Consider the following 6,215-nt stretch of genomic DNA (forward strand, 5'->3'; position numbering starts at 1 on the left):
CAAAAGAACATTGGAATACATAACTTGACTTCTTCACAAACGGCATGGGTATAAGGAGGAGGTTTAGGGAATCCATGGGGAGAGCCAGTAGATCTCCTGTCAAGTTCAAGTACAAAGCTTCTTGTGTTTGGGTGATCAGTGGTTGGATTTTGTTTGTTTTTGTAGGTTTTATGTGTTAGTGTGTTGTTGGGGAGGAGGACGGGTTTGGGTGGTAAAAGCACTGTACTTTTTAATTTTCTTAAGTGCCAGGATGCCAGTGCCCTCTCAGTGAATTGGTGTCACCTGTGTTTGGTTAGAGCCTTCCTGTTGCATTTTTTACTTAAGTGAGGCAATTGAGTAGCTGTCTAAAATACATCAGTGTCTGAACAAATAATAGACACAGAGTTTGCTTCTAAACCTTGGATTTACTGAAAAGCTCAAGAATTTTGCCTGTATAGAAGCAAAATTTCTTCATATTTATCATGAATCTACAAACAGGTGATGGATTATGTTGGGAGCTGTCAGACAAGTAGAGTTTATAGTTCTTAGCTACTCAAGACCTTAATTAAATTAATTGCTGGCTGTCCTGATCTTTCTGCTCAAGCTGAAAAAAAAAAGATGACAGTGGTGACTGATATTGAGGATGTGATACCTTGCTCTCCTCTCCACTGGAACAAGTTGGTAGACTGCTGGGCTCAAGCTGCATATCTGAAGCTGCCTGTGCTGGCTCTGGCTGGGATGGAGTGCTTGTCCATCCGAGCAGTCATGTGGTGCTGGGGACTGTGGTTTGGATTTATGGCTGGAATGCTGCTGATAAGGCAGCTGTGCTTTGGCACTTGCTGGGCAGTGCTTGGAGGCTGTGTAGGATGGGGGGAAGGGACATGAGCTGGGGAGGAGACACAGCTGGGACAGCTGACCCCAACTGGCCAAAGGGATATTCCTTACTTTAGGCCATGCTTAGCAATAAAATGGGTGGAGGAAGGTGAAGAGAGCCTTTCATGATGACCATTGCTTGGATGGTGGCAGGGCATTGACCTGTGTCAGGGAGGGAGCAAGTGGTTAAATTCCCCCTCACCCACTTCTCAAACTCCTCCAGCTGTACCCAGGAGATTTTCTTCCTGTTCTCTCCCCCACCCTGCTGGGGAAGTGCAAGTGACAGCACATGATAAGCATTAAAAACTGAATTCAGAGGTGGTTTATGGTCAGGCCCTACATTCTTTTGGCAATCATTCTGACACACACAGCTCTTGAAAAGCAGGAAATGAAGATGTCAATGGCCCAGCTTTCTGGAAAAACAGAAATACTTCCCCGAGAGTATGGTGGTGGTTCCTCTTGGTACAGATAGAGCAGTGCTCTGCGACATGAGCCCTCCCTGCTGCTGGTCCTCTTCAGTGCTCACTTCAAGGAGACTTCCTGGCTGCTTGGCACCAACATGTAGAGTACAGCTCATCCCTAGAATTGGTGATTCCAGCTTTGTGTGTGAAGTATATTTGGGGTTGTTCACTACAGTCTTTTTACTGCCTCACTTACTGAATGGGAGAGGGAGAATGAAGTGTAGTAACTACACTGCTATTCTCCTTGCTTTTCTTATGCTACTTTTTCTTAATTCTCTGCCTGCTGTTACCAGGGCACCCCCCTGCTTTGTAGTCACTGGGTCACCATGCACGGGCTTGTCTCTCCACACCTTTTTCAATAATGGTCCTGTTAAAGCGATGCAGATAGGTGCAAAAAAAGCTTGACTATTCCTCTGGAAGGCTGATACGCTGTTGGAGTTCAGCAGGCAGGTGACAAGTGGACAAGGATGTGCTGAACAGCATGAAGGGTCAAACCTGTCAAAGGATTCCTTGGCCACTGCTTTACTGACTGTGCTTTGGTCCTGCTGGTGTTCTGGATGTACAAACACTACAATGCCATGCACAGGAAATGGAAATGAATACATTCTCTAAATATGGGTTTGGTTTGCCAAGCCCTCTGCCATGGGCAGGGACACCTTCCACTAGACCAGGTTGCTCGAAGCCCCATCCAACCTGTCCCTGAACACTTCCACAGATGAGGTTTCAAGATAAGGCATCCACAGCTTCTCTGGGCAACCTGTTACAGTACCTCACCATCTTCACAGTAAAGAATTTCTTCCTAATATCTAATCTAAATCTACCTTTTGGGGTTTAAACTCATTACTCATTATCACTCCATTCACTTGTGAAAATCCCTCTTTGACACCGACTGTGAAAAATTTGCCACTTCTTGATTTTCTTTACTGAAAGGCTAAGAGCTCAGATCTGGTTTGGTAGGGATCACTGACTGGTGGTATCTTAAATGTCCCACAAGGCCCTACTTCCCTCTAGATCACAGAGGAGCAGCCACTGGGGACTAGAGAAGCAGTCAGTGCCTGCTCTCTTACAGATGGAAGGATGGGATAATTAATAAGGGAACAAAATGAGAACATAGTCTCATTAACTATACCTACATTTCAAAGTGCAGCAGTAAATCCAACCTCTGCATTGCTTTTTCCCCAAGTCTGGATTGTCTTTCTCCAAGCCTGTGTTCACACAGCTTCCTTCAGTAGCAGCAACCTCACACCAATCTCTTTTAGGCAGCTCTAAGCCCAGTCCTGCAGCCACTATTGAGTTAGGAAAGTCTACATCTTATTAGCTAAAAGTGTTTTGTTACAGAGAATGCAGTGCTGGGACTGATACGGCTTTTAATTTGCAGGTAGTTTTTTTTTAAAATATTTTTTTAATGCCTAAGCAGGATGTTTGTGAAATGCTGGAAGATCATCATATTGAATTCTATTTAGCTGAATGCCATAAGATTTTGATTTTAAAATCTCTTGCCTCCCACTAGGGAACTAGGTAACTGCTTAATGCACTGCTGTTTGGTAGTAGTAAATGTAATGGAAGTTAAAAAAAAAAAAAAAGTAATAGAGCAGTCAACCTGAACAATGGCTCCAGCAAGATACTTATTTATTGCATTAGACAAGTTTCTTTAGGTATACTTATGGAGTGTACTTAGTTCAGTGTGTTATTCCTGCAAATTCATATGTGCTGGAGAAAGGAAGCACCATCAGGCTTTCCATCCACTGGCCTTTCTTGTCAAGAGAACTGTGTACAGTTTTGAGACTTACCTTTTTTTGTATTGGCTGTGTCCAGAACACTGGGTATAACAAAAACTATAGAAGGCAATCTAAAGTGGAAAACTATCCGTTTACAGTGACTTTCTCAACACCTATGTATGTGAGGTAATTTTCCAGTATTTTTTCTCTCCAAGGTTTTCAGCCGACACTAAAGAAATCTAAATTCTTTTGTCTTTGTATTGAAATACAGCATGAATGACAGTGAAACTATAAACTGTATTTTAAACCAGCTGTTTTATTTCAACAGATATGTTTTCTGGAAGTTGAATGATAAACATCTTCAGCCAGACTCTTGTCAGACCACACCAGTACTTCTGGAGAGCAGCAGCCCTGTGGCAGAGTGCTCTTTTATTGCTAATAAAGCCAAGGGCCACTACTATTGTGCATCACAAACTTTTGCTCCCACTCTTCTCTAAGAATGGGATGGTTTGCATCACCAATTCCTCTGAAGATAAACTTGACAGAAGTATATGTGAGGAGCTGCAAGGCATTAAATGTAACTGATCCTGAAATATTTTGGAAGACTGGTAACTTATACAACAACAAACCTGAGAGTTTTCTGCATTTTGCTTCAGTGTGGCAAAAAGCAAGTTTGGGGTTTTACTTTACTGTGTATGAAGACTTGTATTTGCTTTTATTGTAAAATGCAAGACCCTTGAGAACATTAACTGTGATAACAGGTAACTTTTGCTATGTGGCCACACAGTTTATGCCATCAGCCATACTATATTGTCTTCCATGTGTAAGCAATGCCTCTTCACTTCAGCACTGAAACAGCTAAAGAAAGCTGTGTAAACTCTCTACAGGGAACAAGTACTTCAGTCAAACACCCAGTTTCACCTGTTGCTTTTTGGCCACTGAGATGTTTGGTGGGGTAGATTCTTCATAATTCTTTAAACATGAGCTTCTGTCTTCTGAATTTTAAACTCAAAGCTTCCCCCAGTTCAAGCAGAATCAAACATGGATAACAGAATGTTTTGAGAGTTCAACTATTCTTCCCCTTTAAAGGGCAATGGATCACTCTTTTAAAACATCAACAGTGCATGAAATCCATATTCTGGAGAAAAGGGTTTGGAAAAGAGTCAGTAACCAACCAGCAGGAAACAGCAGATGCACAAAGCCAGCAAAAGCTTTGATGAAAAGGATTTATAAAACAGGCAGCATAACCAAGATCAAATAGTTTTGTATGAATATAGGCATAAAGGGTAGAAACCAACTAAACAACTCCAACAAATTACATGGATTAAATACATTATCATCATGGACTTGGCAGAACTGAGGTAGTTATTTTGATGCTTAACACCAGAACTTAAATCTGGTGGAAGTGATAGTGAACTACATCAATATGGACTATTTGTCACATGGCTGTTTTCAGATTAATTTTAAAAATGAAAGACCTAAATTTATTTCCTCAGCTTGAAATATCATGAGATATAACAGGGTATTTAAATTTGTAAAGACTCTTAGGAGGTTACTTTCTTGAAGTAGAGCTGTAGGAGCAGTGTTCTTGGCATAGTCTGGAAATACACTAAGGCCTGTTTCAAGTGTCCCAGTCCATGAGACAAGTACAGCCCAGATCCCAGTTCAAACAAGAAGTCCAAAATAACATGCAACCCCAAAGCTAAAAGATAACAAACAGTTTTAAAGGAAATTGAAGTCTTCACGGGCACCACAGTATTCTTAAATCACTTAATAGTTTAGGCTCGATGGGTACCAGAGTCAGCAAGGTCTGTAAAGGCTAGCACAGTTAGATGAGGCTGAGTTAGGCTGTTAGAAGGAAATACAACCTTCTTCAAGAAGAAATAGCTAAACAAGAAGAAAAAGGTGAAATTATCAAAATTTAAACGTAAAACTTAACCCCCAACCAAACAAAACCAAACCAGAAAGGAACAAAAAGTATCTGTGAGGAGTAACTTTCTAAAGGCCTAAAACCAACTATCTCTGACTACATCAAACACGCTTGCCTGAAGGGCTCAGAATGCAGCTGGGGAAAGAGGTTCTCCCCTCAGACTTACTCTTCACTAGACAAGTACAGCTCAAATGTGTGTGTGCATGTTTGCATGTGCATTAGCAGGAGAGACTTAGCACTTGATTAAAAAAAGGAAAAAGCCAAAATCCCCAGCTATTAACTGCGACCAAATTTCTCTCTAGCAAAAGCTTGCAAGTCTGACCAGTTTTTGTAAGGAACTCAGAAAGACTGGGAAGATCCAAGGAAATAATACCAGATTTGACCTCTGTATCAGCATGCACAGGAAGAAAGGAGGGAAGGAGGTGTTTACACAGGAGAAGAGGCAGCACCTTTGAGGAGGCAAGTCCGAGATACAAAGGAATACTTTGAAGTAGAACAACTAAGACCAGACAGTGTGATTGGATTTCAAAATACTTGGCACAGCTCTAGAAAAGGCTCAGGGCTAGGACCCCTGTTGGTCACTTTTATACAACAGTACTGTCAAACAAGTTACATTTTTAAAATTAAAAAATTAGTACTATCTTCAAAGAGTCAGAGAGCATATGTTGTTGTAGAGCAATTCCAAATGCTACCTAGAAAAAAATAGACACAAAAGAAAACTGAACTCAAAACCAGCTCCAAAACAAAACCCAGTTTAGGGAAGTTGCCAAATGTTAGAGTATATACCAAAAAAGGCAAATAGAACACTTCTCAGTATTAGGAAACTGGAAGGGAGTGTACATTAGGAACAAATGACCCCACAGAGTACAACAGAATGTGGAGCACTTGCTGAACTTACTAGGAAACCTTATTTTTTAGCATAAATCCCCACTTTTTTTACAGCTCACCCAACTGAACTATGATTGGTAAATTTTTGGAGAGAGAAGGCATGAGGAGAATTTGAAGCAGGCAGGGGCAGGTTCAGCCAGACTGCCTGCCCTTCATGGTCCAAGTGACTCTCACCTTAAGACACTTCAGGTGAGGTGAGCAGAGTGCAGCACCTACTCACCCCTTGCCCTGGGCTGCTCCCACCAGATACCATCAGGAATGTGCAAGTCACTGCCATGACCCCAGAGCAGCTCTTTCAACAATATGCTTGAAATCAGATGTCATGTCTTTTAATTTTCACTCTTGACTTTTCAAATAAATACAGTT

The sequence above is a fragment of the Vidua macroura genome, chromosome 2 (genome assembly GCF_024509145.1).
Source record: "Vidua macroura isolate BioBank_ID:100142 chromosome 2, ASM2450914v1, whole genome shotgun sequence".
NCBI lineage: Eukaryota > Metazoa > Chordata > Aves > Passeriformes > Viduidae > Vidua > Vidua macroura.